Below are 26,818 nucleotides of genomic sequence, written 5' to 3'. Positions count from 1 at the left end.
ACAGTTCTTTATTATCCATGATATCTGAACTTTGATATTTTCTTTAATGCCTCCTTTACTTGTTTTAGCATCTACTTCATTCTCTAGAGTATTCTTCACTGTAAACTGTATCATCACTATACAATATTTCCTTCATTCTCTTGTGTTTCCATCACTGTCAGATGTCTTGTCTAATGTCTCCATTATCTAGTTTTTGCCTAAATTCTCTAGTGTTTTCTTCACTGTCAATTGTCTCCTTAATTCTCTAGTATTTTTCTCATTCTCTAGTATCGCCTTCATTTTTAATGTCTCCTTCATTCTGTAACATCTCCATTCTCTACTCTCTCCATTATCAATTTTTTTTATTACTCTATCATGTCTGTCCATTCATCACTTAACTACGTGGTATGTCAGTCCATTCATCACTTCATCATGTCAGTCCATTCATTTGCCTCTACCTTGTCTGTCCTGTCATCACTTTACTATGTCAGTCCATTCATCACTTTTATCATGTCAGTCCATTCATTTGCCTCTACCTTGTCTGTCCTGTCATCACTTTATTTTGTCTGTCTATTCATCACTTTACTATGTCAGTTCATTCATCACTTTTATCATGTCAGTCCATTCATTTGTACCTTGTCTGTCCTTTCATCACTTTACCATATCTGACCATTCATCACTTATTTTGTCTGTCTGTTCATCATTTAATCATGTCTGTTCTGTCATCACACTACCATGTCTGTCCATTTATTACTCTACCGTGTCTGTCCTTTCATCTCTTTACTATGTCTGTCTGTTCATCACATTACCATATCTGTCCATTCATCACATTACTATGTCAGTCCATTCATCACATTACTATGTAAGTCCATTCACTACTTTCCTGTGTCTGTCTATTCATCACTCTACCATGTTTTTATTCATCACTTGACTATGTTGTCCATTCATCACTCTACCATGTCTGTTCATGTTGTGAGATCAATATTTCATTATATAAGTGCGACTGTTGTTCTACAATATTGTGCTAGTAATCCTTTGATAATATTTTACTTCTTCTCAACAAGTTTTTTTCCTGGTACAGTTCAGTCTGACAATGAAATATGTAGAAATTGCAAGTGATATATACCTCTACCTTACATTAACCACTCGTTGCATTCCATCTGTCCTGTAATTGGTAGGCGACTCTGCCCTAACAAATTGCAAGATATCATATGAATTGTCTAACCTGTATTTATTTTATACCACTAAAACAAAATCTGTTGGGCCATTTTCACTTACAATCACATGCAAACTTCTATTTTATAATCAAAAGTAAAATAAATATTTTAGCTACATATCACCTCTCAAATATAGACTTCACCCTATCTTATTGTCTTGTAATAGTCCATTAGATACAACTCCATAATAACCTTTGATACAAGAGCCCCTGACCCAAACAGCTGACTGAAATCCAACCACTGCAGTAGCTGTATATATATATATATATTTCTGCATGGGAACAATCCTAAAATGCTTCTCAATTTCTGATTTACAAGCTCCCATTACACTATTTACAAACTCATGTGCCAAAACCTAAGAACATGCCCATGATTTGAGTTTCTAAACACTCCAACAGAGTTTCAGCTCCATGTCACAAGTGGTACTTAGGAAACTAATATGATTGAAACCATACCACCTATATAAGTATGGAAAATGTCAGTTACCTATGTCAACAATAAAATCATCTTACAAAATAACCATAGTGACTGCAAACTTATGTCTGCCCCTGTATACCCACTACCTAATACTCTCCCTATATACACCCTATCCAATACTGATACTGCAGTATATAACCCAAAGTCACCCCTGTTATCCTCAACTTTCCCTGTATACCCTCTACCTGTATACACCCTATTCAATACTGATACTGCAGTATATAACCCAAAGTCACCCCTGTTATCCTCAACTTTCCCTGTATACCCTCTACCTGTATACACCCTATTCAATACTGATACTGCAGTATATAACCCAAAGTCACCCCTGTTATCCTCAACTTTCCCTGTATACCCTCTCCCTATATACACCCTATCCAATACTGATACTGCAGTATATAACCCAAAGTCACCCCTGTTATCCTCAACTTTCCCTGTATACCCTCTACCTGTATACACCCTATTCAATACTGATACTGCAGTATATAACCCAAAGTCACCCCTGTTATCCTCAACTTTCCCTGTATACCCTCTACCTGTATACACCCTATTCAATACTGATACTGCAGTATATAACCCAAAGTCACCCCTGTTATCCTCAACTTTCCCTGTATACCCTCTACCTGTATACACCCTATTCAATACTGATACTGCAGTATATAACCCAAAGTCACCCCTGTTATCCTCAACTTTCCCTGTATACCCTCTACCTGTATACACCCTATTCAATACTGATACTGCAGTATATAACCCAAAGTCACCCCTGTTATCCTCAACTTTCCCTGTATACCCTCTACCTGTATACACCCTATTCAATACTGACACTGCAGTATATTACCCAAAGTCACCCCTGTTACCCTCTACTTGCCTTTATACCCCCTACCTAATACTCTCCCTATATACACCCTATCCAATACTGACACTGCAGTATATTACCCAAAGTCACCCCTGTTACCCTCTACTTGCCCTGTATACCCCTCTACCTATACTCTACCTATATACACCCTATCCAATACTGCTACTCTGGTATATAACCCAAAGTCACGCAAGTCACCCTCTACTCACCCTGTATTCTCTACCTATACTCTACATGTAACAATCTAAACTCCAGTAAACACCCCTTAGTCACTCCTATCTCTCCCTCTACTCATGTAGTACACCTCTACCTCATACTCTTCCATTACCCCTAGTTAAATCATTCTCAAGTCACTCTCTACGTATGTCATATACCCCTACCTCACACTCAACCTGTATATAACCATTATTCCAGATATACCTCTAAATCTTTCCTGTCCCCTGTCTACTCCCTCAGTATACCCCTACCTCACACTCAACCTGTATATAACCATTATTCCAGATATACCTCTAAATCTTTCCTGTCCCCTGCCTACTCCCTCAGTATACCCCTACCTCACACTCAACCTGTATATAACCATTATTCCAGATATACCTCTAAATCTTTCCTGTCCCCTGTCTACTCCCTCAGTATACCCCTACCTCACACTCAACCTGTATATAACCTTTATTCCAGTATATACTCCTACATCACTACAATAATATAAACTTTATTAATTTTACAACAATTGCGAATATAAAACCTATATTCTAGTATATGTCTCTAAATCTCTCCTGTCATCTAAGTACCCTTTCTGTATACCCCTACCTCATATACCCTACAGTCCAGTATATAAGTCACTACCGTCACCTGTCTACTTTCTCTGTATACCCATTTCTCATACATCATTTACTCCAGCATATGCCCTTCAGTCTTTCCTTTTACGTGTCTACTCTCTATGTATACCCCCTACTTCATGTACCTGTGCTGACCCTAAACTCCAGTACATATGTAACACCAGGTCACTCCTGTCACTCCTCTACTTGCCTTGATAAGCTAGGGGTATTCATATATACCTGAGTATAGGACATAGACAGGGAAGGAGTACACAGGGGTGTAGAGGGAGACTGTACCTGTAAACACCCTATCCTCCAGTGTATACATCCCTAAGTAACTTCTGTCACTCATCTACTCACCTTGATAAGTTACGGGTATTCATATATACTGGAGTATAGGACATAGACAGGTTAAGTATGATGTAATGAGTATAGAAGGGGAGTAGAGGGAGACTGTACCTGTATATTATATACCCTATACTCGGGTATACATCCCTAAGTCATCCTTATCACACCTGTTCAGTATAGGACATAGACAGGTTAAGTATGATGTAATGAGTATACAGAGGGAGTAGAGGGAGACTGTACCTATATATTATATACCCTATACTCGGGTATACATCCCTAAGTCATCCTTATCACACCTGTTCAGTATATGACATCGACAGGTTAAGTATGATGTAATGAGTATACAGAGGGAGTTGAGGGAGACTGTACCTATATATTATATACCCTATACTCGGGTATACATCCCTAAGTCATTCTGATCACACCTGTTCAGTATAGGACATAGACAGGTTAAGTATGATGTAATGAGTATACAGAGGGAGTAGAGGGAGACTGTACCTGTATATCATATACCCTATACTCGGGTATACATCCCTAAGTCATCCTTATCACACCTGTTTAGTATAGGACATAGACAGGTTAAGTATGATGTAATGAGTATACAGAGGGAGTTGAGGGAGACTGTACCTATATATTATATACCCTATACTCGGGTATACATCCCTAAGTCATCCTTATCACACCTGTTCAGTATAGGACATAGACAGGTTAAGTATGATGTAATGAGTATACAGAGGGAGTTGAGGGAGACTGTACCTATATATTATATACCCTATACTCGGGTATACATCCCTAAGTCATCCTTATCACACCTGTTCAGTATAGGACGTAAACAGGTGAAGTATGATGTAATGAGTACAGAAGGGGAGTAGAGGGAGACTACCTGTATACACTCAATCATACACTCATTAGTCATCTCTGTCACCTCTTTACTTGATCTGTATACCCCAGCTTCCTCATACTGTCTACGCCCAATACTCCTCCCAAGCTTAATTCACTAGTAGTACAGTTTAGGTATGGTTTGATACAATAATAGCATCACTGACACTAGTATCCTGTAGCAGGAATCCCCTGCTATAAAACATGTAGGTATGGCCTTCAGTTAGTGTATTACAAGATTATGGCTTACCTTAGTCCTTCTGTACTGCAGTAGTACACTAACACAGCTGTAACAGCTAGGGTGTACTCACTTACACTTGTAAAATCCTTTTCTTAGTCAATAGAATAACCAGGCTTCACTTTTTGTCATAGTAACACAGTAATACCAGCAGTGAACGAGGGTTATTGTTGGATTGGGTGCTGTTAGTTGTCACAATCAATCATTGCGCCACTTGGGTCCAATAGCTGTGCAAGGGGTAGCAATGTTAAAACCTCTGTCAAACCTCCAGACCTTGTTAAAATTCAATTAGAATTGAAAATCAAGTGAAACATTCAGTAGCATCAAACTGCTCTGGTTCTATATTCTATACATGTCTGCCTCCAGACCAGCCAAGGTCTTTATGTAAACATCAAAGGGCATAATATTACTTCCGAGTACAGCTATCCTATTTACAGACTTACCTCAATCAAGGTGTAACATGTCTAATTAAAGTACTGTTAAGGCTTGTGTATATAGAGTCATTCTTCAGAAGTGATGAATTACATCTATATACTCTCCCTATCTGACAGCCTAAGTGATGCTAGCCAACAGAATGGCTGACCCAGATTCTACCATCTTTTCCCAGCATGTATTTTACTATAGGTAGTAAATAGAGAGTTACTCTTAATGAATAACCATATCAAGCAAACCATGCACATCAAACAGAAATGTGAATCTTCCTAATTTGTTCTCCACAAAAACAAGGATTTGAGCTCATTGATTACAAACTGATGAGTAAGGAGTTAGCCTCTGACCCATTAAAACATGTGTTATTGAATAACTGCTGCAGGGCTATCTTAGGCTGCCTCTTTATCAGCACCGATTACCACTGCACTATACTACAACATTCCATTGACAAATCTATAACAGATTCCCTAACCAGATAGGAAACATAGGAGGCTGCCAGAAGAAGCTATAGAAATGTTATACGTAGGTGCTGTCTGTATTACAGTAACACAGTTTTTAACAACCTCTCTCTCCCCCAGCCCCTACTGATCACATCCTCTCCCCAACACAATCTATACAAATGTTAAATGTACATCTAGGTGTTGTCTGTATTACAGTAACACAGTTTTACCAACCTCCCTCTCCCTCCAACCCTTACTGATCACATCCTCTCCCCAACACAATCTATACAAATGTTATTTGTACATCTAGGTGTTGTCACATTACAGTAACACAGTTTTACCAACCTCCCTCTCCCTCCAACCCTTACTGATCACATCCTCTCCCCAACACAATCTATACAAATGTTAAATGTACATCTAGGTGTTGTCTGTATTACAGTAACACAGTTTTACCAACCTCCCTCTCCCTCCAACCCTTACTGATCACATCCTCTCCCCAACACAATCTATACAAATGTTATTTGTACATCTAGGTGTTGTCACATTACAGTAACACAGTTTTACCAACCTCCCTCTCCCTCCAACCCTTACTGATCACATCCTCTCCCCAACACAATATATACAAATGTGAAATGTACATCTAGGTTTTGTCAACCTTATAGTGACACAGTTTTACCAGCCCCTCTCTCTTTCCAACCCTTACTGATCACATCCTCTCTTAACACAATCTATACAAATGTTATATGTACATCTAGGTGTTGTCTGTATTACAGTAACACAGTTTTACCAACCTCACTCTCCCTCCAACCCCTACTGATCACATCCTCTCCCCAACACAATATATACAAATGTTAAATGTACATCTAGGTGTTGTCTGTATTACAGTAACACAGTTTTACCAACCTCCCTCTCCCTCCAACCCCTACTGATCACATCCTCTCTTAACACAATCTATACAAATGTTATATGTACATCTAGGTGTTGTCTGTATTACAGTAACACAGTTTTACCAACCTCCCTCTCCCTCCAACCCCTACTGATCACATCCTCTCCCCAACACAATATATACAAATGTTAAATGTACATCTAGGTGTTGTCTGTATTACAGTAACACAGTTTTACCAACCTCCCTCTCCCTCCAACCCTACGGATCACATCTTCTCCCCAACACAATCTATACAAATGTTATTTGTACATCTAGGTGTTGTCTACCTTACAGTAACACAGTTTTAACAACCTCTTTCTCCCTCAAACTGTTACTAATCACATCAGCTGCTTAACACAATCTATACAAATGTTATATGTACATCTTGGTGGTGTCTGTATTACAGTAACACAGTTTTAACAACCTCCCTCTCCCTCCAACCCCTACTGATCACATCCTCTCCCCAACTCAATCTATACAAATGTTAAATGTACATCTAGGTGTTGTCTACTTTACAGTAACACAGTTTTTAACAACCTCTCTCTCCCCCCAGCCCCTACTGATTGCATTCTCTCCCCAACACAATCTATACAAATGTTAAATGTACAGTCTAGGTGTTGTCTGTATTACAGTAACACAGTTTTATCAACCTCCCTTTCCCTCCAGCCCCTACTGATCACATCCTCTCCCAAACAGAATCTATACAAATGTTATATGTACATCTAGGTGTTGTCTACCTTACAGTAACACAGTTTTATCAACCTCCTTCTCCCTCAAACCCCTGCTGATAACATCCTCTCCTCAACAAAATCTATGAAATTGTTATACAGTCGAAATGCATTATCTCAAAATTCAAGGGATTGTGAAAAATATTTCGACTTATCCGAATTTCAACTCAAAGGAAGTGTCCAAATAAGGTTGACAATATCAGTTTCCTGATGTTGATTACAGTTAAATGATGTAGGACTACGATAGCACACAGGCAGCATGATTTTATCTGTATTTTGAAATGGCAGTAAATAAACAAAGAAATTTAATTCTACTTTTCTTGTTTATTCACCCAAACAACAAAACATGTACCGTATTTTACCACAAATAAGCCCCCACACCCAGTTCAGAAAAGACTGTCAAAAGAGGGGAGGGGGCTTATTTGCGGGCAACCCCCCCCCTGTTCACAAGATGTACGTGTGTCCGCCATCTTGGATTTTTCATCATTAGGAACGATAACTTGGACTATCTGTCATCAAAAATAACCCGAAGACGAAAATAGGATCAATAATTTTATTAACAATATAACAAAATATACTAAATAGCTAATCCTCCGGCCCGAATCCTCCGAATATGAGAGTCTCGTCATCGGACTCCTTTGAATCAAATAAGATGCTTTGGGCCCGTGTTGCATAAAGTTCCTGCTGTAGGACCTCATCAATCTCGCGGACATCCATCCTCACGAAGACGGCGCAACATCCTAGACAGTTACAGGTCACACACCTGCCCAGAATACGATGCATATCATCTGTATTTGGTCCCCACACACACGTCACCCTGGCAACTTCTCTCCCCTTGGACTGCAGTTGATAACCGAAGACGGCTCGACCCTCAGCGCATTCCTCGACGAACCAGTCAAACACGGCGGCGTCAATCTTAATGGACCTGGGTGCTGGGTTAGTGTGAAGTTTCTTCTTAGAGTCTGTTCCTTTTCCATGGCCAAGGAGTTTCTCAAGGTCTCTGTCCCACTGTCTGACAAGTTTCCTGTCGACGGAGAATTCTCGTGTTGTCTGATGGAGATTTTGACCATTGTCCGGAATCAGTTGACAATGTCCAACTTCTCCTTTATTGTGTAACGTCTTCGTGTAGCAGGCATGATGATTTGTGTCATGGTTGGATTTTTACTCTCTATTTAACGACACTGATATGGCTTGGGACTCAACGTGTCAAAGTCTTCACAACACGTCAAAGCGACACTGTGTTGTTTTAGCGTATTTTGAGCGAGGCCCTCTCACTCAGTCACTGTGATTGTTAGCTAATTATCACCAGTTTAAATAACAAAAAAGTGGTCACCTGTGAACACTACAAAAACAAACCCTTAATAATTACACCTGGCGATTAAATGTAAGTACTGCTTTATCATCGCACATGTTGTTTTTTTTTTTTTTTTTTAAAAAGGGGGGGGCTTAATTGCGAATACCCCCCTATTCCTGGCAAATTGGAACCAGAGGAATCTTGGCACCTACCATTTGAGGATCTGTTTTCAGTTCTTGAAGATTTGTTTATTTTTTTTTTTTGTGTTACAGGTTTTGTAAATGTTCATGAACTGGTCTTCATTGAATGTACTAAATGATGGCACAAGATATTTTTATTAAGCACCTATTAGCAAATATCATTTGAAAAAGACCCCAAAGTATTATTAGAAAGCAGTCAGTTACAGGTGGATAATGGACATGGTCTTGAATCAATATGATATGATAGAATATCGAAGAAAATATCCTTGTGCTGTATTACAGTCGACATCCAAGATGGCTGCCTGTGGGCCAACTTGATTTCAAATCAGTCCAAAAAAAGTACAATGCACAACTGGGGACCAACGGAAACCAATACCTATGAAATATCAGAAGTATCCATCCAGTACTTCCTCAGAAATAGCGGTAACAAGATTTTATTCTCAAAATCCAAGATGGCTGAATGTCAGCCATCTTGATTTCAGATCAGTCCAAAAAGGTACAATGCACAACTAGGGACCAAGGGGAACCTGCACATGAAATTTGAGAAAGATCCATCCACTACTTTCCAAGAAATAGCGATAACAAACTTTTACTTCCAAAATCCAAGATGGCCGTCTGTCAGCCATCTTGAATTCGAATCAGTCCAAAAAAGGTACAATGCACAACTAGGGACCAAGGGGAACCTGCATATGAAATTTGAGAAAGATCCATCCAGTACTTTCCCAGAAATAGCGGTAACAAACTTTTACTTCCAAAATCCAAGATGGCTGCCTGTCGGCCATTTTGAATTCAAATTAGTCCAAAAAAGGTACAATGCACAACTAGGGACCAAGGGGAAACTGCATATGAAATTTGAGAAAGATCCATCCCGTACTTTCCCTGAAATAGCGGTAACAAGAATTGTTTACGGACGGACAGATGGACGGATGGACCACGGACACAGGGCGATTTGATTACCCCACCATCTGATGATGGTGGGCTAAAAAGTGGTGGGGGGCTTATTTGTGGGAGGGGGCTTATTTGCGGTGAAATACGGTAATAACAATCTCAATGAAATGCACTTGTACTCACGTTGCTCCGTTCTGCACGTGTGCAATACCCTTACTGGCCAAGCACATATACATCATATATTTTAAGGAATGACAATAAAACGAAATTAAAAATTGCTTTTGATACGCTACAAGAAACAATGTATGAAGCTACATATCATATCAATATGACTTTATTAAGAATAAATAAACGTGAAAAATGCAGCACTGGAAAGTTTTTACCTTAAAGAAAGCATTGTACAAAAGCTAGTCTTAACGAATCACACACTGATATAGACTCTATCCATGAAAAATACTTTCAGCACTTAATTGTCCAAACACTAAATCTAACAAAGTTCCCCATCACAATCCTTTGGTAAACAAGCTTAAAATTAGTTTCTCTCGGAATTGTGGGGATAAGACTTCGTCAAAAAGTTCGTATTTGTTTGATGGTGTTGTTTTTATCAATCCTGAATATGCACGCAACAAAGTTAAATGTTTTCATGTTTTGTGTAAACGCGCTACATTTTCAATGTACAGGTGAGTCACTGCTACAGAATGGTGACACAAATAAGAAGCCAAACTTTAACTGGATAATAAGAATGGTAATTAATCACCAAAGACCAATTGTTGTTTATACAATGGACTGATAAGCCCTAATTAGACATGTGTTGTGCACAGGTGACTTTCTACTTAGTGTAGGTAAAGACTGATTTAGTTAGAAGACGTGCTGGTGTTTAAGCAAAAATTAACTTTAAGACAACGAGTGAGTTTTCTCTTGCTTTACAATTGAGAGGACTGAAAAATCGCTTCTCCTCAACCAAAATTTTGACTCAGTAAAATTTGAGTTATCTGAACTAAAATTACAAAGATACAGAAGGAAAAAAATTGGGACTTGAAAATTATTTCAACTCAAACAGAATTTTGACTCAAGTAATTTCGAGACAACAAGTTTCAACTGTATGCATGTGTTGTCTTGCCTTACAGTAACACAGTTTAAACAAACTCCCTCTCCCTCAACACCTACTGATCACATCCTCTCCATAACAACAAATTGTTACATGTAGGTGTTGCCCGCCTTACAGTGACACAATTTCACCAACCTCCCTTTCCTTCTCCATCTAACCCCTAAAGATCACATTCTCTCCCCAATACAATCTTAAAATTGTTACATATTGGTGTTGCCTACATTACAGTAACACAGTTTTACCAACATCCCTCTCCCTCCAACCCCTATAGATCACACCCTCATCCCAACACAATCTATACAAATATTATATGTAGGTGTTGTCTGCTTTAAAATCTCCCTCTTACCCCATTCTCCAATATTTACACTTCCAGCCCCCACCCTTAACTTCTTACACTCTCTCCATTCACAACTATGACTTTCTGCCTCCACCACCACTATATACACTCACAGTCCCTTGGCCCCTATTATTCCACCTTTTTCCCAAACCTCATGCATCATATCCTCGCTCCACCCTTCCCTCACCTTTACAAATTCACAAACTTTAATCAATAGAAATGTTAGGTATTGTTTAACTGAAACTTCTAAATATGAACATATGGCATTATATTTCAATTTCTACTTAATTCGGGCTCAATGAAACTTACAAATTTAGCATACTTCACTTGTCCATGAGTTTAACATTGGTCTGGACATATGAATTCTGTAAGGGGGAGAGAACCCTTACACATGTGTGGTCAGCTGCCCAATGCTGCCGAGCTATACGTTGACATATGAGTCGAGGTCGTACAGCTGGTCTGTGAGCGTGTAATCCAGAACTGTGATGGCTATTCCTCAATGCTTGTGCAGAAATTCTTCTTCCTGTTGCTTGATGGAAGTCGTTATTCAACCTAGTGAAATTTGAAAAACATTTTTTGCTTAGTAAGAGTGCTAAAATAACAATCCTGATGAGCTGTTGTACACCGTGGCCTACCCGATCCAGGTCTCTTTGAAACATTTCTGGTCATCTGGAATCAATTCCATAATCAAGAAATGACACTCTGTGACACATTGAAGTGTGAAGCCAAAGCTCCTTGTGATTGTCCTGCGTGCAGCATCCGGTATGTCAGCCACCCTTTGCAGCTATCATGTGACGTTTCATGCTAACACATGTTCAAAACCGGATGTAAAATGTCAGAAATTCAGAAAAAAACACAAAATTTGTTGATTGATATGATGTTAAGTCCACACAGACTTTCAATTAAACCACAATTAACACTTTGATTTTAACCCTATGTTACAAGATGTCTTGCAGCATGTTTACTGTAGGTTACACAGGCAAATCAATACTGAAAAGTTATTGTGCAAACATTGGTGATAAAACAATGGTCAAGTAGTGTCAAGCTTAATTTATTTCAATGGCAGAAAAAAAATTCCCATATGTTTATGATCCTTAACTTTTTGTGTCCAGTATATTTTGCCAGATTAATACTGTTTGATCATCATCTTCATCCACTTAAAATGTCTGACTATATTTTTTAACACAATCCAAAAGACTTGCACAAGTACTAGTAACAATAGACTTGGATTTGTTTAAAAAAATTGAAAACAAACTATCTGAAGAAGTACATGTTGAATTTGTCTCTAGACCAACTCTATTCATCAGCCCCTGAAATCTACCAAAGCAAGATTCAATGTTTAAATGATGCTGAAATGATGCAAGTTAGCTGGACTGTAAATATGTAGATGGTACAAAATGATTATGGAGACTCAAACAACACGATTATGTTATTCAGTAAACTGCACTAATGGTATCCTGTGCCTTTAAAAAAATTGCTAACATACAAAATAGCATTTTTCAAATCACTGTCTTGCATGAATTTAAATGAATCTATGATCCTGTCGGAAACGTAACTTTTGTGAAATTTGCTAATTGGTATGCAGACAATGTTCACTATTAAAAGCAGTTCCATAAAACATTCAATTCTCTGGAATTATTTGAATTCAAGATTTACCATTATTCAAATATTCTGATTTACATGAACATCAAACAAAAGACATTAAAGCATGTCAGTATTACTGTGTGTTTATAGTACTAATTGGATGCCAAGGATAAGTTTGAGTTTTTAAACTATTTCCTAGCAGAAAATGACTTCTTGTTGTTGTTAAAAAGGTGCATGTGTTTTAGAGAATTGAAGGAAAAGGGTGGAGGGGGGGGGGGGCCTTATTTAAGTCTCTAACGTAATCAGTTTCCTACTTTCATATGCTATTATTCTTAATTCAGTCTAAACTTTGTTTTAAATCAACCTATTAAAATTGGATAGCGACCAATGAGAAAGATGGAGATGTACTCCTGACTTTTCTGGTATTGGTTGACCAAAGTTAATAACAGCCCTGACTTAACATTCAAACAATACAACTGAATATCAAATCTCAATTGAACATTCCACCATCACTAACAAGATGATCTTAAACTGAGAGTGCCAAGTCTAGAAATATGCATGTGCATCTGCATTTTTGTTAGGACCTGTAAGTATGGAAATGTGATTTTACGGAAAGACAAATGAAAGAATGAATGAATGAATTGAATGAATGAATGAATGAATGAATACTTAAATGCATATAATTGGAAGACTCAGTGAAGTACCCAACTCTTATTGCAGCCATACAGTAACATGTGAGGGTACTTGTGATTAAAATTTTGTTATAAGGGTACATTTTAGTAGGGTTCTATAAAGTAACTTGGGGGTACATTATAGTAGGGTTCTATAAAGTAACTTGGGGGTACATTATAGTAGGGTTCTATAAAGTAACTTGGGGGTACATTATAGTAGGGTTCTATAAAGTAACTTGGGGGTACATTATAGTAGGGTTCTATAAAGTAACTTGGGGGTACATTATAGTAGGGTTCTATAAAGTAACTTGGGGGTACATTATAGTAGGGTTCTATAAAGTAACTTGGGGGTACATTATAGTAGGGTTCTATAAAGTAACTTGGGGGTACATTATAGTAGGGTTCTATAAAGTAACTTGGGGGTACATTATAGTAGGGTTCTATAAAGTAACTTGGGGGTACATTATAGTAGGGTTCTATAAAGTAACTTGGGGGTACATTATAGTAGGGTTCTATAAAGTAACTTGGGGGTACATTATAGTAGGGTTCTATAAAGTAACTTGGGGGTACATTATAGTAGGGTTCTATAAAGTAATTTTGGGGTACATTTTAGTAGGGTTCTATAAAGTAACTTGGGGGTACATTATAGTAGGGTTCTATAAAGTAACTTGGGGGTACATTATAGTAGGGTTCTATAAAGTAACTTGGGGGTACATTATAGTAGGGTTCTATAAAGTAATTTTGGGGTACATTTTAGTAGGGTTCTATAAAGTAACTTGGGGGTACATTATAGTAGGGTTCTATAAAGTAACTTGGGGGTACATTATAGTAGGGTTCTATAAAGTAACTTGGGGGTACATTATAGTAGGGTTCTATAAAGTAACTTGGGGGTACATTATAGTAGGGTTCTATAAAGTAATTTTGGGGTACATTTTAGTAGGGTTCTATAAAGTAACTTGGGGGTACATTATAGTAGGGTTCTATAGGGTTCTATAAAGTAACTTGGGGGTACATTATAGTAGGGTTCTATAAAGTAACTTGGGGGTACATTATAGTAGGGTTCTATAAAGTAACTTGGGGGTACATTATAGTAGGGTTCTATAAAGTAACTTGGGGGTACATTATAGTAGGGTTCTATAAAGTAACTTGGGGGTACATTATAGTAGGGTTCTATAAAGTAATTTTGGGGTACATTTTAGTAGGGTTCTATAAAGTAACTTGGGGGTACATTATAGTAGGGTTCTATAAAGTAACTTGGGGGTACATTATAGTAGGGTTTTTTTTACTGTTTTGAACCTAAGTAACACATATGAAAAGAACAGTCAAAAGTTCTTATGTTTACATGAAGCATTCTATGCACAGCATCAGAAAATCATTGTTATTTTGGAGAGAATTTTGCCAGGAATATGCCAGATACAGACAAAAATGAATGTTTACATGCTATTGGCATGCTAGAGGTGGGAATATCTCAGAATATTGTGGCAAGACAGTTTCAAATGCACAATAATATGATAAATGCTTTGTGAAGACATTTTCAGCAGACAACCATGGTACGGGACCGCCCACCAACAAAATGTCCCTTTGTGACAACACATTGGCAAGACATGTACCTGTACACGCATTTGCGTAATCACTTCCAGTCCTCTTGACTGCTGAAGGCTTGCAAGACTATGGATCAGTTCCAGAACCGTAAGAAACAGATTGCGAGAGGCCAACATTGCCTGCAACATCCCTCAATTCATCCAACTTTTTTATCAAACATTGCATGCTTTAGCATGGTGCAGAAGATTCTTCAATTCACCAACAGGGACTGATCTGAAGTGAATCCAGATTTTACCTGAATAGCAATGAAAGTTGTGTTTGGGTGTTCTGCTGACTCAGAAATCAGTCTCACCTTAATAGAAATGACGGTTGTGTTTGAGTGTTCTGCTGACTCAGAAACCAGTCTCACCTTAATAGAAATGAAGGTTGTGTTTGGGTGTTCTGCTGACTCAGAAACCAGTCTCACCTTAATAGAAATGACGATTGTGTTTAGGTGTACTGTTGACCCAGAGACCAGATTTACCTTAATAGCAATAATGGTTGTGTTTGGGTGTACTGTTGACCCAGAGACCAGATTTCACCTTAATAGCAATTATGGTTGTGTTTGGGTGTACTGTTGACTCAGAAACCAGATTTACCTTAATAGCAATAATGGTTGTGTTTGGGTGTACTGTTGACTCAGAAACCAGATTTACCTTAATAGCAATAATGGTTGTGTTTGGGTGTACTATTGACCAAGAGATCAGATTTCACCTTAATAGTAATGATGGTTGTGTTTAGGTGTACTGTTGACTCAGAAACCAGATTTCACCTTAATGGCAATGACGGTTGTGTTCGGGTATACTGTTGACTCAGAGACCAGATTTACCTTAATAGCAATGACGGTTGTGTTTAGGTGTACTGTTGACCCAGAGACCAGATTTCACCTTAATAGCAATGATGGTTGTGTTTAGGTGTACTGTTGACTCAGAGACCAGATTTCACCTTAATAGCAATGATGGTTGTGTTTAGGTGTACTGTTGACTCAGAGACCAGATTTCACCTTAATAGCAATGACGGTTGTGTTTGGGTATACTGTTGACTCAAAGACCAGATTTCACCTTAATAGCAATGACGGTTGTGTGTGGGTGTACTGTTGACCCAGAGAACCCTAAATTGATTCAATATCATCAATTTGACAGCAGGAGAATTATTTAGTCTGGCATGACACTTCAATTTATGGAAGGCCTCCTTTGATTTAAGTGGAAGGCAACTTGACAGGTGTGTACTGACATAATAAAATTATACATCAATAAGATCTGGATCTCCTTCACAAACCAAATCATCTAAAATATGGTTCAAATCTTCTTCACCATCCAAATAATCTAAAATAAGATTTAAATCTCCTGAACAATCCAAATCATCTGAAATAAGATTTAAATCTCCTGAACAATCCAAATTTCCTAAAATAAGATTTTAAAATCTCCTTAATAATCCAAATAATCTAAAATAAGATTTAAATCTTCTCCATGATATTTTTCTATCTGAAATAAGGTTTAATTTATCTCCTTCGGAATGGAAATGACCTAGTATTTTAAAAGAGTACCCAGATTTCTTTTACTGGGCCTCTCTCCTCTACATCATGAGTAGGTGATGATGTTCATTCCCTTCCCTATGGTCATTAATTCTTATACCAAACAAGAGGCTTAAATTGCCTGTTCAACCCTACACATAATCATAAAATGTATTAGTAGGTGATAAAGGAAGATGCAAAAGACAAATCACCACCTTGTTAATCTATGTATCTACAGTGGTGTTTTTAAAAAAGTCTACATCCATCTTATTCAGTAAAAAAGTTAATGACTCCTACAGTAAACATAACACTTGCTACAGAAGTTGAACACTTCATCATATAAAAGGTGTCTGGACTTATACCTCATAGTGATCTAGGAGAAAACTATAGCTTCATAATATTCTGTGTAGTTAGCATTCATCAAGACTGTCAAAGAAGTAACTGTGATGGATCAACTCAAATATCTTCAACATTTACCATTTTTTTATAAACATAATCTACATATAAAACATGGTGCTATTAAACATAGCAGACATGATAAGTGATCAAGGATGCCATAATATGTTTTTATATCTTTTCCCTCTCACCAATCAGGTTTACAATAACAACTAACAGCAAATCACTTTTAAGGTACCACAATAATTATAACATGTTTCTTGTATCACAGAAACTATAGCAAGTCTGGCAAATCATGTTTCTTGTTTCAGAAAATCTATTGCAATTTGTCTGATAAACCATATTCACCATGCAACAAAACTAAAGCAATTCTGATCAATCCCTTTTTTGTATCACAGAAACCAAAGCAAACCTAACCAATCACATTTATTGTATCACATAAATCAAAGCAAACCTGACCAATCACATTTATTGTATCACAGACACTAAAGTAAACCTGACCAATTACATTTATTGTATCACAGAAACTAAAGTAATCCTGACCAATCACATCTATCGTATCACATAAATCAAAGCAAACTTGACCAATCACATTTATTGTATCACAGAAACCAAAGCAAACCTGACCAATCACATTTATTGTATCACAGACACTAAAGTAAACCTGACCAATTACATTTATTGTATCACAGACACTAAAGTAAACCTGACCAATTACATTTATTGTGTCACAAAAACTAAAGCAAACTTCAGCATCTTGGCATTTTGGTTATTGAGAAGAGATTTTACCACAACACATTTGATCCCAAATTTGAACAAATCTTGAACCCTTTCATCCCAGCATAAAACAAACCCAATATCAGCACCTCAGTTTTTGGGTTATTGAAAAGAAGTTGTTTGAAGATTTAAACATATTTGACCTCTCTGGCCAAGAAAGTAGGTCAAGGTCATTCATTTTAGCCCCAATATCAGTACTCTTGGCCTTTTTTGTTATTGAGAATAAGTTGTTTAACTGGAAAAGTTGATGCCTTACAGATGAACAGCATACTGACCAACAAAGATGGATGCCACATCCAGCATAAGTTTACCTGCCCTTTGGCAGCATCCTATAAATGACATTAAACTGTATTACATTTCATGTCCATGACATGCCTAGCAAATATATCCTCAACATAATGCAGGGCTCTCACAGCCCATTTTGGTACTGGGGCCCGAGGCCATTAGAATTGTAAAAAATAATGGTGTTTTCCTTAGAATTGGGAAAACTTGGGGTCTAAATTGGGGGAAAAAAATAGTATTTTGCATTGGGAATGGGGCCGAATATCGGCAGATCGAGAGCCCTGTAATGCAGATATACAGTGTTCAGGCATGTCTTAAATAAAGATCCTTAAAACTTCACATTTTCAAAAGTAAAAAACCAGTAGAAAGACCACCTTATTACTTTTTTATGAATTAGTAGAAGCAACAGGCCTTTTATAGAGATACACAAACAACATACTTTCTACACATATCTATTAGGCATGTACAAAATGGATCCCTAGAAATGCATTGGGATGACATTCTTGGGTTGTCATCGGTGGAGCCTTCTGTTTGGATCCCAGATGATTTTAATTTTAGGGTTGTAACCTAGGATGAATCCTGGCATTATAATCATGATCCAAAGAGTAAAAAGGAATCAAAGAATGGAAACATGACACATCTCCAAATACAAAAAAATTCAAAATTTTATCTTGAGTACCAGTAAGAAGGTTAAGGCAACCACTTTTTGGGACAGTAAAGGAGTAATTCACATTGGCAACCTAACCCATAAAGTTGCAAGCAATGGGGAGTATTACATTAACCTACTGAAGTAAGTTTACCAATCAAAGGAGGAGAAATGCAGTGGAAAATCTAGTAAAGGGACTCTTCCCAAACAATGTGCCAATCTACACCAAATGAGGTGCAGCATGTGTTGTATGCATTCTTCCCTCATCCATCATATTCTCCAGACAAGTAGTCACAAATGACAACCCATTCAGGGTCAAAGATTTGAGGAGGTCCAACATGTTGAGTTCTACAGCTTGGGTATCAGTGATGGGAAAACTAGATAGAACAAGTGTGTGAGTTCAAAGACAACTATGTTCAAAAACAAAGCACAGGCAATACAAATCTAAAATAACTGACACTTTCTATGTGAAGCTGTAAATTTGACAGTATTTTTGCAATTTCAATTACCATGTAAACAAGTACCTGGTCATAAATATACCTCATAGAGGATATGTCAGCCTTTATCTAAACTGACCTGTCACTTTATTCTATGTAACCTTTTGTTGTATGTTGAAGCAACACATTGATGTATTGTAGAGTGAGAAATTGCTGTATGTTGTAGCTACTTATTGTTTAGTGTTGAAGTGACATACTGTTGTATGTTGTAATGAAATATTGTTGTGTTGTAGTGACATATTGTGTTGTAGTGACATATTGTTGTATGTTGTAGTGACATATTGTTGTATGTTGTAGTGACATATTGTTGTATGTTGTAGTGTTACATAGTTGTATGTTGTAGTGTTACATAGTTGTATGTTGTAGTGTTACATAGATGTATGTTCAAATGACATATTGTTGTGTTGTAGTGACATATTGTTGTATGTTGTAGTGTTACATAGTTGTATGTTGTAGTGTTACATAGATGTATGTTCAAATGACATATTGTTGTGTTGTAGTGACATATTGTTGTATGTTGTAATGATACATTGTTGTATGTTGTAGTGTTACATAGTTGTATGTTGTAGTGTTACATAGATGTATGTTGTAGTGTTACATAGATGTATGTTCAAATGACATATTGTTGTGTTGTAGTGACATATTGTTGTATGTTGTAGTGATACATTATGTTGTAATGATACATAGTTGTATGTTGTAGTGTTACATAGTTGTATGTTGTAGTGTTACATAGATGTATGTTCAAATGACATATTGTTGTGTTGTAGTGACATATTGTTGTATGTTGTAGTGATACATTATGTTGTAATGATACATTGTTGTATGTTGTAGTGTTACATAGTTGTATGTTGTAGTGTTACATAGATGTATGTTGTAGTGTTACATAGATGTATGTTCAAATGACATATTGTTGTGTTGTAGTGACATATTGTTGTATGTTGTAGTGTTACATAGTTGTATGTTGTAGTGACATATTGTTGTATGTTGTAGTGATACATTATGTTGTATGTTGTAGTGACATATTGTTGTATGTTGTAGTGTTACATAGTTGTATGTTGTAGTGTTACATAGTTGTATGTTGTAGTGTTACATAGATGTATGTTCAAATGACATATTGTTGTGTTGTAGTGACATATTGTTGTATGTTGTAGTGATACATTATGTTGTAATGATACATTGTTGTATGTTGTAGTGTTACATAGTTGTATGTTGTAGTGTTACATAGATGTATGTTGTAGTGTTACATAGATGTATGTTCAAATGACATATTGTTGTATGTTGTGGTGATGCAGCATTGTGTGTTAAAGAGAAACATTTTTGTATGTTGAAATGTGAAAGTTTTCAGGAGTTCCGCAGGTTAATTAAAAGGATGGAATTTCCTGAACATCAACAAATTATACCTGTAGATGATGTATTCCTTCATGTAGCAGTATACAGGAGAAAACATATAAAAACAAACATCACAGTAACAGCCCACCAAAAATCATTAAAAAAAGAAAAAAAGAAAATGTTCTTGCCTGTAGAAGATTTTAAGTAAGCACACACGCAATTCTCTGATAATCACATCAGGCCCATATAATAAGAGCATGAGAGGAATTCTTTTCTTGAATAAGCATGACCTTAAAATATATCTGCTTGTTACAATTTAATCAAGATCTTGGCTAAATGGTATTTTCAGGGTAATTCTATACGAGATAGATCGTATTGAGTCGTCATGTACAGCATACTGACAAGATTTCAATGTAAATACCATCATATCCGGACATGTAACTCAATATAGTTCTCCCAGGAATACTAAGCACAAGAAATGAAAATTGCAAAAAAACAACAGACTTTATACAGAAAAGGCCTATTGAAAAAATAATTTCATTTTCAAAATTTCATTTCCTTTTTGGGAGATAATGATTTGCTTTAAATTTCTTTTACATAAATCCAAATAAATACATATAATAATGATTACCGAGAAAAAACTTAAATGCATATTTTTGGTAATGTAGTCATCTCAACCAGAGGCAATGACGAACACAAGATAACAGGCAAGTGCAGCTAGAGTGTGCTGGTACTAGACACGCCACACCAAACAACATTCCAGTGGAGACGCTATCTGATCAGTCTCCAAACAGAAGCTTCACATTTTCCCATTACAACAAACGTTTAACTGACTGCAGTCTGAACATATTGATTCAGCATGAAGTGCAAGTATCAATAGGAAGAGACAGGACGATAGGTATAACTACCAATTAAATGACAATAAAGAATTAAACAACTACTATGATGGAGCCATTAAATTGTGATAAATTGAGGAGGAAATGTGATCGCATGTGCTAGTGGCAATATTGTGTGGGATGTATAGAGATGGCTTTCTTCACTCCTTATGGACTAACGAAGGATGTATATGTATCCCTTCCTCATTTACAGGCATGCAAGATCTGTGTAAAATGGTCCCTTGGTCCCATTCAGTTTCTTACACAGATTTCTTGTTATTTAACCTCCAATTCCTCTAACTTTTTTCCGTGAATCCTCAAACTCATCTCTCTAATAACCTCATTCCTCATTTTTCTTCCTTGCCTCTTCATGTTCATAGTATTTTCTCCCTTTTATTGTCAAACAGATGCCATGTTTTCTTCCATGCCTGTACATGTGTCTGACAGGACAGCAGATAATTACTGGATTATATGGTGGCATGATCTCATACCTTTACTGCCATCTGCCACATAGTCATTCTATTGGCACATTTCTAACTAGTTTTTTGTTAAGATCAATGTAGAAAATCAAGTGATTCAAAAAGGAATTGTACAAACTAACCAAAACAATTCCCCAAGTTCATTTATCAAATTTCATTAGTGGAGGAGATTTGTAACATAATAACATATTTTACAGTAAGTAAGCCTCTTGCAGCGAAAAAATATTGACCAAAGAAGGGAGTGAGCATCTGTACAATCTATTGATATCCACCATCCAGAATAGCTAGCTGCTGTATATTGACCACAGATACTGGTTCTTATAATATGTTAACATACACAATATTATCTAAAAAAAATAATAAAACAGAAATGGTATTTAACAATTACAGTGCTACTCATTAGAAAATGTGACAGAATGAATTTGGTTCCAATCTACAATAGGTGTAAAAATATAGGGAGTGAGCATCTGTACAATACATTGATATCCACCATCTTGGATAGCTAGCTGCTGTATTGACCATAGATACCGGTTACTATGATATACTAACATAGACAACGTTATCGAACAAAAACAAAAAAATAGAAATAGTATTTAACAATTACAGTGCTATCCATTAGAAAATGTGACAGAATGAATTTGGTTCCAATCTACAATAGGTAAAAACATTCCTGTAGGCTTGTATATATTGGTCGATGGCCATGAAGTGAAATGTTTGTTTCTACAGTGAGGTCACAAAAAAAGTGGAATACTTCAAACTTGTTTTTTAGTCTATTACTTTAGATATCCTTGGGAGTTTACCCAAGTTCGAAAAAAGATGCAAGTGAACACATTTTGAAAAAAATTCCTCGCAACAATGGTGGCATAACTTCAAAGCCAGTTGATATGATATGTATCTTTACTTTGCTGCACTAGCAATTCTGTGAATCATAATGGGTTGAAATTGTTTACAGCAACTAATGATGAAATACTTTGATGCAACATAATAAACAATACATAATAAATTGTTTTTATCTCGACCAAAAACAGAAAATGTCATGCAATTAGCTTGTGTACATGACACAATGTTACAAGGTTTCACAGGTAGACCACAAAAATGTAAATTAATTGACAAATTTTGAGGCAAGATATTTCTTCAAACTGGTATCAGTGATGAATCATTTAGTCTGATCATGGCCCAAACATATCAATATTGCCAATAGCTGCAGTAAATTGAATAACAGAGGGAACAGTAGTGACTTCACTGAAATGTTAGGCTAGACAGTAATGGCTTGTTTAAAGAATAACTTTTGCAATATGGTTTGTTCAAACATTGTTTTAAATCAATTTTAAAACAAAACACAAGCACAAATTTCAGTATCTTTTTTTGTTTTCTTGTGTGACTTTAAAACTAAAAGAAGAACAAATGATAGTTTGTTTTTTTTTATTTTTAGTGAGGGTCATAATTGCCACACTATTCCTGGAAGACAAACAAATGTGGAGGTTGGTTGTATTTGTGTGAGGGGAGGCTATTTGAAGTGAAATGTGGTATACAATAACATAAACATGAAATCAAGTTTTTATTATCATTCGAAGCTGCTGACAATGCAAAATTATTCATCATTCTATCTTTGTATTGAATATATCATTAACAGACACTGGGTTTTCACGGGTGATCACACCCTGCTGGTCTATGACCAACCCCTGATTACTCAAATCCAACAATACAAACCATTACTTCCATACAATACTTATCCTCACAACCAACTGGTTATAAATCATGGACAGGAGTTGGCTTATCATCATTGAGACCAACCACCTGTACCATTGAATGATAAGGTTGGACTTATTTATAAACAATATTGAGACCTACCACCTGTAACATTGAATGATGGGGATGGATTTATCTATAAACAATATTGAGACCTACCACCTGTAACATTGAATGATGAGGATGGACTTATCTATAAACAATATTGAGACCTACCACCTGTAACATTGAATGATGGGGATGGATTTATCTATAAACAATATTGAGACCTACCACCTGTAACATTGAATGATGGGGATGGATTTATCTATAAACAATATTGAGACCTACCACCTGTAACATTGAATGATGAGGATGGACTTATCTATAAACAATATTGAGACCTACCACCTGTAACATTGAATGATGGGGATGGATTTATCTATAAACAATATTGAGACCTACCACCTGTAACATTGAATGATGGGGATGGATTTATCTATAAACAATATTGAGACCTACCACCTGTAACATTGAATGATGGGGATGGATTTATCTATAAACAATATTGAGACCAACCACCTGTAACATTGAATGATGAGGATGGATTTATCTATAAACAATATTGAGACCTACCACCTGTAACATTGAATGATGGGGATGGATTTATCTATAAACAATATTGAGACCTACCACTGGTAACATTGAATGATGGGGATGGATTTATCTATAAACAATATTGAGACCAACCACCTGTAACATTGAATGATGCGGATGGATTTATCTATAAACAATATTGAGACCTACCACCTGTAACATTGAATGATGGGGATGGATTTATCTATAAACAATATTGAGACCTACCACTGGTAACATTGAATGATGGGGATGGACTTATTTATAAACATCAAGATCAACTGCCTGTTAACATAGGGATGGGCCGGAAAAGGACATCATCCTTTCCATAGCACCTGTCTTAAACAGATCTGCCTATCACATCAATTACTAGTAGCACTAATTTGTACCTCATATGAAAGCTGTAATTATCAGCATGCAATATTTCAAGAAAATCTACAAACCAATTAATATTTTTCTAGTTACGTACACAGATTTCTTCAACAACACAACACACACCAAGGAAGTCTTCAAATCAGTTCCCTAGCCTTTGAAGTCTAATAATATTTTATGTCAAATATTCTCAATCGTTGGAGATGAATTGGTGTTCTTTATCACCAATTCTTTCATCACTATCATTATTCTCATAATAAATGATTTCATTCCATTTTCTGGATTAAAACTCAACCCCAATATTTCTGTATCAATTGTTCTCTAGCTCTGTTGGCCCTCTCCCATCCTGTCAAATGCTCTGTGAAAATGTCATTCAATTTTATTGGTGCCACTACATCGCCACCATGAGCAGGACAAGATCAGACATCCCACATGAAACATTACCGGGAATGATGCGGACACCGATTTATTATAATTTTTAAAACCATTTATGTTATACACAGCCCTGCAATTCTTCTTCATGGGTATGCACTTTCCAACTGTTGGAGAACTTCTGATTTTTTTTTTCCAAAGCAGAAACCACAGCACTGACAAGAAATATTGATTGATGCCTAACGTTCATACAGCTTAGAGGCAGAAAATAGTTATTTGAGTTCTGACCTTATCCAAGTCATCATCACCTTCGATGAAATTGCAAAAAAATTGCACGTTTTCCAATCAAGTAGTTCCTCAAGAAACGATATTGGGGTCAAAGAGGAGCAAAGTTCCATTAATAAAAGTTTGGGCGACCATTACCGTGTACACAACGTAGAAAATTGTACAAATTCCCTGAGCATTCAGATCACTTGTCGACCTGATTCATTGCTTAATCTCGCGTGAAGTTCGTTATGAAGTATATTACATTTTCCTGCCACTATTTCGGCTGCGATTTATTTGTTGTTTTGGAATGTTGTGTTTTAACACATTGGTGTCAAAAAGAAAATGATCAGTCAGATCCTGGTGCCTACTGACATCTCTTAAGTGATACAGATCACATGTTTTTATAATCCATCTATCCAAAGAAATAAAAGGTTTACATCATTCTGTACAATTCCTCACCTTGTCATCAAAAAACATTAAAGTTTATACAGATCATATTTTAAATTCTTTCCAAAACCATACAATACACAGATTGCATCTTACATTTCCTCACCTCGTCTTCCAAAACCATACAATACACAGATAACATCTTACATTTCCTCACCTCGTCTTCCAAAACCATACAATACACAGATAACATCTTATATTTCCTCACCTCGTCTTCCAAAACCATACAATACACAGATTACATCTTACATTTCCTCACCTCGTCTTCCAAAACCATACAATACACAGATTACATCTTACATTTCCTCACCTCGTCTTCCAAAACCATACAATACACAGATTACATCTTACATTTCCTCACCTCGTCTTCCAAAACGGCACAATATACAGATTACATCTTACATTTCCTCACCTCGTCTTCCAAAACCATACAATACACAGATTACATCTTACATTTCCTCACCTCGTCTTCCAAAACCATACAATACACAGATTACATCTTACATTTCCTCACCTCGTCTTCCAAAACCATACAATACACAGATCACATGTGACATTTCCTCACCTTGTCCTCAAAAAAACATAAAATATACAGATCAAATCTTACATTTCCTCACCTCGTCTTCCAAAACCATACAATACACAGATTACATCTTACATTTCCTCACCTCGTCTTCCAAAACCATACAATACACAGATTACATCTTACATTTCTTCACCTTGTCTTCCAAAACCATACAATACACAGATTACATCTTACATTTCCTCACCTCGTCTTCCAAAACCATACAATACACAGATTACATCTTACATTTCCTCACCTCGTCTTCCAAAACCATACAATACACAGATTACATCTTACATTTCCTCACCTCGTCTTCCAAAACCATACAATACACAGATTACATCTTACATTTCTTCACCTTGTCTTCCAAAACCATACAATACACAGATAACATCTTACATTTCCTCACCTTGTCTTCCAAAACCATACAATACACAGATTACATCTTACATTTCCTCACCTCGTCTTCCAAAACCATACAATACACAGATTACATCTTACATTTCCTCACCTCGTCTTCCAAAACCATACAATACACAGATTACATCTTACATTTCCTCACCTCGTCTTCCAAAACGGCACAATATACAGATTACATCTTACATTTCCTCACCTCGTCTTCCAAAACCATACAATACACAGATTA

This window comes from Ylistrum balloti, unplaced genomic scaffold (genome assembly GCF_031769215.1).
Source record: "Ylistrum balloti isolate Yb309-2 unplaced genomic scaffold, AGI_CSIRO_Ybal_v1 Utg369840, whole genome shotgun sequence".
Lineage (NCBI taxonomy): Eukaryota > Metazoa > Mollusca > Bivalvia > Pectinida > Pectinidae > Ylistrum > Ylistrum balloti.
This window is presented reverse-complemented; position numbering follows the sequence as displayed.